This window comes from Hibiscus syriacus, unplaced genomic scaffold (assembly GCF_006381635.1).
Source record: "Hibiscus syriacus cultivar Baekdansim isolate YM2019G1 unplaced genomic scaffold, ASM638163v2 tig00004258_pilon, whole genome shotgun sequence".
Taxonomy (NCBI): Eukaryota; Viridiplantae; Streptophyta; class Magnoliopsida; order Malvales; family Malvaceae; genus Hibiscus; species Hibiscus syriacus.
The window spans coordinates 415,315-428,772 of record NW_024062009.1 but is presented as its reverse complement, the minus strand read 5'-3'; the positions used below and the strand labels follow the sequence as shown (position 1 = coordinate 428,772).

The 13,458-nt window shown below is 41.5% G+C and overlaps 1 long non-coding RNA gene across 1 annotated transcript; it reads right to left on the bottom strand.

Moving 5' to 3' along the window:
* Nucleotides 1–12,418: 12,418 nt before the first annotated feature.
* LOC120192813 lies at nucleotides 12,419–12,927 on the bottom strand. Its single transcript, XR_005522803.1, has 3 exons — nucleotides 12,768–12,927; nucleotides 12,582–12,684; nucleotides 12,419–12,438 (listed from the first exon to the last, which is right to left on the bottom strand). It is a non-coding gene; the product is annotated as an uncharacterized LOC120192813 (long non-coding RNA).
* Nucleotides 12,928–13,458: the final 531 nt, after the last annotated feature.

Sequence of the window (13,458 nt, the reverse complement as noted above, 5' to 3'; positions counted from 1 at the left end):
TGGAATTGTGATGTTTTATGTTGAACTAATCGCAGGCAGCACTCATCATCTTGTTGTTCAAGTTTGTTGCGTTATCGGTGATAATCCTTTCAGGTAGACCATACCGACATATAATTTCTTTCTTCAGAAACTTGCAAATAGTGGATTGAGTGACACTGGCGTATGACGTAGCCTCTACCCATTTCGTGAAATATCAATTGCTACGAGAATGAAACGGTGACCATTCGAAGCCTTCGGATGGATTTGCCCGATAACGTCCATGCCCCCACAGAAGAAAGGCCATGGTGACGTCATTACATGAAGCGGATGAGGTGGAACATTTATCTTGTCTCCATAAATCTGACATTTATGACATCTCCTAGCATAGTTGATGCAATCACTTTCCAGTGTGGACCAAAAATATCCGCATCTCATTATTTGTCTTGACATCATATGCCCATTTGCATGTGCTCCACAAACCCATCATGTACTTCTTCCCTATCATTTTTGCCTCTTCAGCATCGACGCACCTTAACAGAACTTGTTATGGCTTTTCTTATATAAAACCTCTCTGTCAAGGACGTATCCTGCTGCCAACCTTCTAAGGGTTCTCTTATCGTTTCAGGTGGCTTTTTTCTGGATAACTCCGATGCTTGATATACTGCAGAATGTCGTAGTACCAAGGCTTAGTATCTTTCACTTCTTCAATTTGGTAACAATGAGCTGGATACTCATACGACTGCATGTTAATTGGCATCATTTCAGACTCCCGCCAGCCTTGAATGTGGCTGCCAAGGTAGCTAAAGCGTCAGCCATTTGATTTTCTTCTCTAGGCACGTAGTGGAAGGTGACTTCGTCGAACTCTTCGAGCAGATCCAACACTAGTTTTCGGTACTCTAACAGCTTTATATCCTTGGTTTCCCACTCTCCTCGGAGCTGATAGATTACTAAGGCTGAGTCTCCATACACGCAAAGTCCTTATATTTTGCCCCAGTGCAGCTTGAATTCCCAAGACACAGGCTTCATATTCTGCCATGTTATTGGTACAATCAAAGTTCAGTCTGGTAAATGGGTAGTGACTCCTTCTGGGGAGACTAGAATTGCCCCGATGCCATGTCCTAGTGCATTTGATGCCCCATCGAAGTGCATTCTCCAGGAACCGTCCGTTGAAATGCTTGCTTCCTCTAAAGATATGGCCATTAAGTCCTCGTCTGGGAAATCAAAGTCCAGCGGCTCATAGCTCTCATCAGTTCTGCTTGCCAAAAAAATCGGATATGGCACTGCCTTTTACGGCTTTTTGGCTCACGTATTCGATGTCAAATTCAGACAAAAGCATCTGCCACGGGCTAACCTTCCGGATAGAGCAGGTACACCCATCATGTATTTTAGAGGGTCTAACTTGGAAATCAGCCAAGTGGTGTACAACATGTATTGTCGAAGTCTTTTGTAGCCCATATCAGAGCACAACAAACCTTCTCAATAGGAGGATATCGGACCTCGCAATCGGTGAACTTCTTGCTTAAGTAGTAGATGGCTCTTTCCTTCTTCCCAGACTCTCGTGTTGACCCAGAACACACCCCATGGAGTTCTCGAATATGGAGAGATACAAAAACAGAGGTTTTCCTGGGATAGGGGACATCAGGACAGGAGTGTGAGACAAGTACTCTTTTACCTTCTCAAATGCGATCTGACAGTTTTTATCCCATGCTCCAGGGCTATTCTTTCAGAGGAGACGAAAGATAGGGGTCACATTTGTCGGTTAACTGAGAGATGAACCGAGCTATGTAGTTTAGTCTGCCCAGAAAACCTCGGACTTCTTTTTGGGTTCGTGGTGGAGGTAGATTCTGGATAGCTTTAACCTTATCAGGATCGACCTGTATGCCTCCCGCTGACTATAAAGCCTAGTAGTTTTCCAGATGTTACCCCAAAGGTACACTTGCTAGGGTTTAGTCTCAGTTGGAACTTTCTCAATCTCTGGAAGAGCTTCCTCAGATTCTTGACATCACTCTCGGTCTGTGCCTTGACAATCATGTCGTCGACATAAACCTCGATTTCTTTATGCATCATGTCGTGGAACAAGGTCACCATAGCTCTCTGATATGTTGCCCCAGCATTCTTTAATCCGAAAGGCATCACTTTGTAACAGAAAGTTCCCCACATTGTGACGAAAGTGGTCTTCTCCATGTCTTCGGGATGCATTGATCTGATTGTACCCGAAAATCCATCCATGAATGAAAAGTAGGCGTTCCCGGCCGTATTGTCCACCAGAGTGTCTATGTGTGGCAGAGGAAAGTTGTCCTTGGGACTGGCCTTATTAAGGTCCCGGTAATCGACACACATGCGTACTTTCCCGTCCTTCTTCGGCACAGGCATATTGGCCACCCACTCAGGGTATTTGGCCACTTGGAGAAAACCGGCATCAAATTGCTTCTTGACTTCTTCCTTGATCTTAAGGAGCTTTCTGGTCGCATTTTTCTCAGTTTTTGCTGCACAGGTTTGAATTCTGGTTTGATTGGCAGTTTGTGAACTACCATATCTGTGTCTAGTCCCGGCATGTCTTGATACGACCAAGCAAACACATCTTCGTACTCCTGAAGTAAGGCTATCAGGTTTTTTCTTGCTTCAGTCGAAAGAGTTGTGCCGATTTTAACCTCCTTTCGATCTTCCTCAGTGCTCAAATTTAATATTTCGATCGCCTCCTCATGTGGCAGTATTTGCTTTTCTTCTTTTCTATCATTCTCAACAATTCGGTAGGCAAGTTGTATTCTTCTTCATTATCGCATTCTTCAAATTCCCCAAGACAAATGGTTGATTCAAAATCCACCTCCGGATCAGGATCATTAGTGCCCCTATTATCGTTATCTGGGAACCTGAAAGGAAAATGTGCATGTGTGAGAGGATAATATCCCACACGGAACGGTCAAGAACTAACTTTGAGAGTAACTGGAAATGAAGTACTGGAATGAAGGAGACAGAGAATGAATTCAAAATAAAAGAAAGTTTGTTTGCCATAGAAAAAAGAAAAATGCATCTTTATTAAACTTAACAAAATATTTATTCACCCTTACAAAAGATCACCTATTGCCCCGGGTATAGGCAAATAGGGATAGTTCGAATATTACTCTGAAAGATTCTTGTAAACCACAGGTAGTTCTTCCACCGACCAACTGCTAGGCACGAACCCATGTGGCAGAAGGCATATCCCGGATCTATCTCCGTTGTCAACATCTTCTGTGGTCACGGCATTAACGTTCAGATCTTCCAGAGCCGTTTCTAACTCGGATGTGGTGGTCTCAAACACATAACCACCTGACTTGAATGTTCTGAAGAGCGGCGGGAATGTCATAGGCTTCCATTGGAGTTCGTTTCCAGTCAATCTGGCTAACCTTCTCTCCCGGTTCTTTTGAATTTCCTTTCTCTTTTCATGATAACCGGGCTGAAAACCGAGCCCAAATTGGTCTAATTTTGGGATAGGACGGACAGGTTTGATCATTCCTTGCAAATATTTCCCAAAACCTCTCCCGGTTCTTGCGCCTCGGCCTAGGGTTTGCTTGATCTCCATCCTTGTGCATTTGGAGAGTCGAGGTCTTGGGATTCTTTTTCCTTCTGCCACGAATGTGGCATTCACAACTCCAAGGAGCGGAACGAACATTCTACCGCTTCCTCGTCTACTTCGATGTATGGAGCCTCTGTGGTCACGCTTGCCACGATATCTTCCTCAGCGTTGATAATTACCAAGGCCCCGTCAATGACAAATTTAACTTTCTGGTGCAACGTGGAGGGTACTGCACCTGCTTGATGAATCCACGGCCTTCCCAAAAGACAGCTATAGGACGGCATGATATCCATCACAAGGAACTCAACATCATAGGTGGCTGGTCCGATGGTCAATGGTACCTCAATCTTTCCGATTACCTCTCTTTTGGTCCCATCAAATGCTCGGACCACATTCTGACAAGCTCTCATATGAGAGGTATCTATTGGTAGCCTCTTCAATGTAATCAAAGGCATCACGTTTAGGGCTGAACCATTATCGATTAAGACACTTGGTAAAGCGTGCCCCTTACAGTAGGTAGTAATGTGTAACGCCTTCGTTCGGCCTCTTCCTCCTGATGGAATCTCATCATCTGAAAACGAGATGAGATTATCAGCTTGAATATTGTTCACCAGTCGATCCATCTTGCTGACTGGTATGTCTTGTGGCACGAACGTTTGATTAAGGACATTCAACAACGCTTCTCGGTGTGCTTCCGAACTTAAAAATAGTGTTAGCATTGAAGTACGTGTAGGTAAGTTGTGGAGCTGTTCTACAATGTTGTACTCGCTGTGCTTCAAGATCTTGAGGAACTCTTTAGCTTCTTCCTCCTTTATAGGTTCATTGATGACCAGCACATCTTCTTTGAACGGCTCCAGTGGTCTTTGCCCCACTTTACTATTACCTCCTCCGGAAGTACTCACCTGACATTCGTACTTCCATGGCACTTGCCGATTGTCCTTATATTGAAAGGCCGCGGTGCGGAGATAACCACCTTGGCTGGTGTTGTCACTGTCATACTTGCCTTAGGGTAATTATCAAAGGACTACCCCTACCAAATTTTCTATCTGATGATTCTCCGGTGGCACAAACATCTGCTTCCCAAGAATCTTGAATTTCTTCGTAAAATTCCAACTCCTTTCGATCCATCATGAGCTGGACTAACAATCTGAACTCTGGGCAATCTTGCACTTTATGCCCTTCTTTGTTGTGGTAACAACAATGGTTACCATCTTCGTTTTCTATCGTATCTGAATATGGTGCAAGAAATCCTGCCTTTACCATTTGGCTCCATACCCAAGCCAAAGGAGATTTAACCTCTGAAACACTCAATTTAACTTTCCTGCCCCCTTCGGTAGTAACAGCATTGATTCCTGTCTCTTGATGATTGGGCAAGGGATTCTGGGCGACATTTGGTGCTCCGGAGTTGAAAGTGATCCAATTCTTGTTTCTCATCCGTTGCACAAGTCTCTTGAATGCGAGACAACTTTCAATCGAATGCCCCTGCACACCGCCATGATATTCGCAGTGAGCGCTCTCGTCATACCATTTCGGGTAAGGGGGATTTATTGGATTCATAGGATAAGGCGACACTGCATGAGTGTCGAAGAGCTGTTGGTATAATTCTTTATACGTCATGGGAATGGGGTCAAACTGTTCCCTTTCCCTTTCTCTTCTTGGTTCTCTCTGGTTCTGTCTAGAAGTACCGGATGGTACAGCTGCTGTGGAATTTGAGCTTGAGATCGTAACCCCCTTGTTGACGTTGTAGGTGTTCACATTGTTGATCTCTCGCTCCTTGTTTTCATGGGAGGCTTTTTACTGGAGTCTCCTCCCTCAATCTTTCCTTGTTTAATGGCCAACTCGATCATTTCGCCGGCCATGACTAAATCCGAAAAACTTCCCGACGTGATTGCTACCAAGTGCCCGAAGTAAGGTGCCTTCAAGGTCTGTACAAATAGCTTTCTTGTTTCCTTTTCATCCAAGGGTGGATGAACTTGCACAGATAAATCCCTCCATCTCTGTGCGTACTGTCGGAAACTCTCATTGTGTTTCTTTTCTAGGCTTTGTAACATGACCTGGTCTGGTCTCATATCGTTGATATGCTTATACTGCTCCAAGAAAGACTTGGCTAAGTCTTTCCACGTCTTGATATGAGTTCGGCTAAGCTGGTTGTACTACCGAATAGCTGAACCGGACAGGCTCTCTTGAAAACAATGGATCAGGAGTTGGTCATTCCCGCCATATCCTGTCATCTTTCGACAGAACATAGTAATATGGGCTGAAGGGCAACTGTTCCCGTCGAACTTCTCAAACTCAGGAACTTTAAACTTTGGTGGAAGCACCAAGTCTGGAACTAGGCTTAGCTCCATTGCGTCCACTCCATAATAATCATGGTCTCCCTGGACCATCTTTATTTGATCTTCTAATATTTTTATCTTTTCTTCCATCTTTTTAGCTTTATCTTCCTCGTCAAAGTCTGGGACGTGATAATCATCCGGATGATCATCAGGGATGATTGTAGAAGTTTGTATCTTCACAGCAGGTGCAACTTTCGCTTTGGTAACGAATGAGTCCCCGGGTAGTGCTGCTTTCCTTTAGTAGCAGATGCGTCCCCGGGTAATATTCCGGGTGAGAGAACCACTTGCGGGGTTGGTGGTATGGCCACCCCCTCGGAAGAATTGCCCCCTGATGCACTAGCTTGCTGTAGACCCGACAACTTGGCTACGATTTGGTCGACCAAGGACTCCTGATTTTTCTTGATGGACTCAAGAGTACTTTCACTGTTCTGAGCCATCTTATCTTCTAGTTCCTTTTGAAGTCTTGCCATGTGCTCTTCGATCTTCTCCATTCTGGCTTCCATTTGTCTCTTTTTTGCTTGAGTATTGTGCGGGTGATGTGTATCTGATGCTTGTGGTGGTAAGCTCGGTGTCTGAGACATATTCTGTTAGTTAATACGAATGTAAAAACATGGAAAAAAATATAAAATAACATACATGAAATATAAGATGCAAGAAATGCGATGCATGATGTATGCAATTGGAGGCATTGATCCAGAAAAGTGTTCATTATTATAAATAACCCTTGTTCAGACAAAAATGTCTTATCTTTTAAGAGACATAAAAACAGATTAAAGGTACATTCGGACTAAATCCTCTAGACCCCGAACAGCTTCCAATAGGTTGACAAGTCTTCTGCCTTCATCTGTCACTGGTTGAATGCCTTGTCGAACCACACCAGCTTCCCTTGCTAGGCCGTGAAGATGACGGGCTGCTTTTTGCACTTGATCCAGGAAATCTCGGATGGTTGCGTCTCGGGCCCTCACCCTTCGCTGTGCTTGTTCCCAACGGAAACGCCATTGTAATCCTCCGTCGAAAGGCACTATCTGAAGCTCGTTTGCTTGCCTCTTGAACCCATCTACAATAGCTTCTAACTCAGCTATTGTCTTGCCATCTTTCTCATGTTGTCTTTCTAAGTCAGCTACCCGAACTCTCAAGCGCTGGTTCTGATATTGACTATCTGCCAAGCGTCTTTGGGCAGTCTTCATCTGTTCCTTCCAAGCTTTCTCATCAGGCCCCTCAAACTTCCTTTTCAGGCTATGAGCTTCGTCTTTCCAGTATTCAGAGGTTACCTTCAACTTGGAGTTATCCTTGACCTTATCTTGATACCCCTTTCTCAAGTCTTCAAGCTCAAAACGGACTCTTTTTTGTTCTTTTTCCAATTTTTCTGCCCGATCTTTCTGAGAGTCAGCATCAAGCTTCCACTGATAACGTTCAGCTTCAAGTTCCTTTATTCTTTGCTTCAGCTCATTATTCACGGCTTCAAACTCGGTCTTGGCTATCTCGAGTTCAGAAGGGACATGCACGAGGTGTTCTTCCATGGTCCGGGTGTCATCACGGTCTGGCACAGGGATGTTGTCATTCTTTCTTGACCTTCGCCACTCCACATAATCCGGAGTGAGCATGCTTCTGGCAGCTACAACATCCATCCGGAATACTTTCCTCCACGAATCGGCTGCTTCTTTGATCATCTTCTTATAGCTGTCGCCGTGATACTCAAACTCTGACTTAGCCAACCCGCATGTTGCTGGGACAAACTGACGTGCTCCGTACTGTCTAAGTGCTAATAGCGGAGCATACCCGACTGCTCCCCAAGTCCAAGTAAGGTCACAGTGTCAGAGTCACCACATCGGAAAAGAACGTCACTGAGAAATAGCCAGGGGGCTCTCCAGACAATATCCTGATCCTGAAGATGCGTAAAGACCTTCATCCATTTTTCTTTCGAAGCGCCTTCATGCCATTTCAAGGTGATGAATTCACCTAGAGGTGAATAGGTGGTGCTGAAACGGCGGTAGGCAACCCCGTTAGTCTTCCAGAAATGGCTGTGAATCCAGACCTGAAGGAGCTGAATACACCCGGTAAATCTTCCTCCGCCAGTTCTTCGGCAATGGTTGAGCGATCGAAAGGTCTCGGCCAAGATGGCTGGTGCTGGGTTAACTCGTTTAGAAAGTTGCTCAAATAGTTCCACCACGGCAGCGTCAATGCACCCCAAAGCTTTCGGAAAGATAATCAAACCGTACAGACCCAGTGCAAAAAGGTCTATGGTCTTCCACTCATCAGGGTGGTTTTTCATTAGTTGTTTTATGTGGATCCATTCAATTCCTTCTCCACTGCCTCTACGCTGAGTCCGATCGATTACCCATTTCTCATCTACTCCTGCAACTTTGGCCAGTGCATTCTTGAAGGGCTGGCTTTTTATGTGTTTAATGTAGGCTCGCTCAAGCTTGATGCTTTCACAATGCAGCAGTGTAGTGTATTCTTCGATGGTAGGCACCATGTCCTCTTGGTTAAAAGTGAAGCAACTATATCCCGGGTTCCAGAATTGAATTAATGCTCGGAGTAAGGGCTCATCAGTCTTGACATGGAGCAAGAGGGCGATATCACCATATCGTTGGCTGAACTTCTGCTTTCTGTCATTCTTCCAACTGTCCCAAATGTTTCGCAGCTCCTGGACATTATTCTGTTTCAGGCTGACAGCGGCATAACTAACCAGTTCTGACACATAGTTTCCCTGAAGACTGTCTCCCTTCTCTTTCTGAGCCTTCTCGGACCATAGTCGTGCCTCAGCGTTTTCAATCTCTTGTATTACAACACCTTTGTCCATTAACTCGAATTATTTTGTGTATAACAAACGTTTTTTAGGGATCAATAGCCTCTTGTAATGATGCAAATGCTAGAAAACAAACACAAAGGTAAAAACGTTAGTAAAATAGAAATAGATGAAAATAAATAAAAATAAATGGTAAATGAAAAAAACATAAAAATAAAAAGGTTAGGAAAGAAATGTCCTAGGTTTTGGAATGTGGTTTTGGGGTAGGCTCTATTTATTCAAAGCCTCCCGGTTTGGGTTCTAAAAACGGTACTCGAGTTCTCCTTGCTGGCGCCCCCTTGGACCGACCAGACCCTTAGTCCGAAACCCATCACAGGCTTGTGTGGACTAAGTTAAACTCGAGAGGACACATTCCCTTATGCCCATACGGAGAATAAATTCACACGAAGGCATAAGGTATATGAATCCCGAAGGCTACTTGCTAGGCCCATACGGTGAATAAATTCACACGAAGGCGTCGCTTTCACCCCCACTTAAAACGGGTTCGGAGCTCGGGTTTAGAGCCTTAGATGAAAATGTTTGGAAAGCTGAAATCATTAGAAAACGATTAGTACAACTATTTACTCGAAAAATATAATCAAAAGTAAGCAATAAGGATCGAAATTTTACCTTAAAATTTAAACTTACCCTTTTCGTTAAAAAGACAACTGGAAATTACCTTAGCCTGACTCGCTTACCTTGTCCCCAGCGGAGTCGCCAAGCTGTCGCAACCGTCTTTCGGTTGGGCCCCGGAATTGGGCTTCGACTTGAAAAATGGATTGGAGTCGCCACCGATTATTTATTTAAAAATAAATAGGTTAATCGGATACCTTATATCTTACCTGATCTGCGTCTTACCAAAGATATGTCGGATTCGGGAGTCGGTTACAGCTAAGGAAGGATTAGCACCCTTGAATTGCCCTTTCGGTACTATGTAATTTCCAGTTGTCTTTAATTAAGAAAGTTGTAAATTTAAATTAAAATGTAAAATGGCGATCCAAATTACTTACCTTAGATTGCTTAAATTGTACCCTTAAAAGATCGAGACATATATTAGATAAGGAATGCAAATAAAACACCTAAGGTAAATGGAAAACAAATAAGATGAGGAAAATATAAAATAAAAATGATGGTAATAATAATAAAGATATAAACAATAAAAAAAATAAAAGATATAAATAGTAATAAATAAAAAAAAAAACTAAAAAACTAAAAAAAATAAATAACTATAATCAAATATGTACAAATAAAAATAAAAAGGAATAAATAATAAATGAAACATAATAAAGGTGAAATAAAATCACATACAAATGTAAATGATATGAATTAAAAAATGTCCATATGTATATAAAAATGTAAAATAATAGCGTATAAGGTAAAATTAATGAAAAACATATAATAATATTAATACCATATATATATATAATAACTAAATATGAGAGGGAGAAAAAAAATCTATATAATAGTAATAGAAAAACTAAATAATGAAGATAAATATAATAAGAACAAAAGTAAAGAAATAATAAGATAAAATACAAATGTATACATATATATATATACATATATATATATATATAATATAACATATAAGTAAAATAATATATAATAATACGTATATACGAGTGTAAAAAACTAATAATAATAAAATATATATATAAACATTATAATGTAATATAAAAAGATAATAGATAAATAAAATTAAAATCCAGAAAAAGGGTCAAATTGAAAGAACTATAAGCTAGGGGATCAAAATTTAAAGCAATATTAAGGGTTAATTTCAATTTGGGGGGTGAAATAACTCTTCACAAGATACGAGGGACCAAAAGGGTAGTTTACCCTAATTTATTACAAAACGCGGATCTGATATAAACATAGATCAAATGTTTTTTAATTTCATTTTCTCTTCTTCTCTCGCCCGAGAGCAACCCCATCTCTTCTTTTCTCTGCCTTGTTCTTCAGAAATGAAGAACACAGGTGACATTTTCCAGAAACCAACCGTTGGCCTCCTCGCGCCGCCTCGCCGCCGTCGTTGAACGGCGACGGCCGCCGTTCATCGGCGGCAAAACCCGTTTTTTTTTTCTGTTTTCCAAAGCTTTTTAAATCTAGTTTTCAAAAACCAAAATATTTTTTATAAAAAACGAGCCTCGGGGGCTAGATCTACAAAAGAAGATCCCGACCAAGCCCCTCCGTTCATCGGCTAAAATGCTCTTTTTGGGTTTCTTTCGAACCAAAGCTTAACGAAGACACAAGACAAGGAAGAAAAACACGCAAAAGGTATGAACTTTTTACCTTTCCTTTCGAAATATTTGCACGAAACCTTCGAAAGAAATTCTGAATGCTTGGTTGTGTCTTGCTGGTAATTTTGCTTATAACTTTGCTTGTATTCAGTATCAAAAAATCCCCCCTTTTACAATCGATGATTACACGTATTTATACTAGAAAAAAAACCTATTTTTAGTTTGATTTCCGAGTCCTACTCGATCTAAACTAACGTCTTGTTTGCTATTTTTCCGGTGTCCCAGCCATCCACGTTGCTGCGGTTGTTGCATGAGGGATGGTGTGCCTTGAAACTCGGCGCTGGATGCGTGAAAGGAAAGCTGGAGCGGCGTGCGGCGCTGGAATGATGCTGAAGCAATTAGGGTTTTCAGACAAACCCTTATGTGTCATCTGCTTCGGACCGTTGGATCTCACTTAGATCCAACGATCAAGATGCTTGACGGCTGGATGAGAGATTGAGAGATTAGGGGTTACACAAACCCTAATCCATACTGGTTTGGGCAGCTGGGTCACTTGGGTCACGTGGGATTTGGGCCATTACTGTTGGGCCTGTAAAAGGAGAGAAGAGAAGAAAAAAAAATGTAAATAAACTATATATATATTATAACTTATAACATAATATAATATTATATATATGTATGTATTATGAGGGACGAATTTAAGTGTCTTCAGTTATAATGACGACATCTGCTGTGAATATTTTTCTTTGATTTCTGGTTATATATATATATATATATTCTTGTAACGTGTTCCTGTAATTTTTGTTTTTTTGGTGCCAGTACAAGAATGTTAGACCAGATTACCTGAAGAACATATGGAAGGTCATCAATTGGAAATATGCAAATGGAGTGTACGAGAAAGAAAGTGCTTGAGATTGATGTAATTAAGAGATACTTCGTTTGGTTGGCAATGGCAAACAGAGTAATAAGAAGAATAAGAGAATGATGTACATTCGGAGTTTCTTAGTGTATGCCTTGTACGAATATTAATAATATTAAGCTTTATGCTTAAAACTTGAAGTTGTGATGTATTTGCACTTGGCCGTTGCTTTTGGGTTTTTTTTCTTCACCCTCTCGGTTCCGGAGCTGATCAATGTTAGTTCAAATGCTAGTGACTAAAGAAAACCATATAATTCGAATAACTTGTCAAGGGCGCTCATGATAGAACTTTTGGAAGGAGTATCGGTTTTTGCACGACTTGCCACCTGATAAAGTTGAAGTGAATATCATTACCGAACATCAGGCAACTTAAGTATAAGAGCATATGTTTTGGGGAGATAAACCATGGGAGGGACCTCATCCAGTTTGATATATCCAAATGGTAATTTGGGGTCACTTTCTTCCAACATCCGTTTCAGCAGCTTTTCTAGACCAGTCCCTGCACCTTTGCCCACCCACCCCCACTACTCAGCCAAGTTTAACATTTCCATGATATAATTTCCACTATAAGAGGTCCTGTCCACGAAGGGCCTGACACAGCAAGTCAGCAAGTGATGCAGCATCCTACAAAAATCGACAGAAATTTAGCATACACCTGCTCAAGTAGTTATAGAATTGAACAATTTTTTACATTGCGGAAAGAGAGAGAGAGAGAGAGAGCACAAAACCAAAATTAAATGCACACAAGTCATTAAAGGAGATCATACTTTTATCGTGTTATTGCAAGGACAACTGATTTGACCAAGTTTATCCCATTAGAATGCTTGAGAATTTCCACAGCGATTACAGTAGCAGATGAAACCATAATCCCTATCATTTACATAAAAACATCAGATAAGTACTAAAAGAAGACTAAAAAGATACAGATTTTAACACTGTCATCATTACATCACCTCTTCTCCGGTAGCTTCCCTCGATTCATTTGGAGCAAGACTCTGAAAACAGGTCCATGGCAAGAGTAGTATGAAAAAAGTGGAGTAACACTGTAGCCGAGCACAGAAGCCTCCCTCACAGCACCACCTATAAGGATTCGCAATCCAAGCTCGTTTGCATATAGCATTGGACAAACATATGCCCCAAATGCTTCTAATGAACTATACATACCCATAAACAGATATAATTATCCCATCACAGGGAATTAAAATTATACATATGCCCCAAATGCTTCAAATGAACTATACATCATGCAATTGTTATTCTGATGAATCATGAGAGACATGGATCTTATGTTAGCAGATGTTATTTTAAAGAAACTCAAATGAATATTTATGTAAACATCATCAGACCTGTTAGAGGTCTAAAGTAATGGACTCAACAAATTGGTCTTGAGCCCATCTTACCCTTTATAATTAGAAGCCCTCCTGGTAGGCCTCAAAGAACAGAAGAAGGAAGGTTGATGAACCATTGATAGAATAGGAAAAATGGATAGAAGAGGGGTTACCGTGACATGCAAAAAAAGTAGAAATGCATGCCATAATAAGAGGTCATGTAGGGGACAAATTGGTGGCAACACCAGCTGAAAAAACCCCGTGAGATCCAATTCAATAGCTCCAAACCAGCAACAAGTGACCCTAAACACTCAGA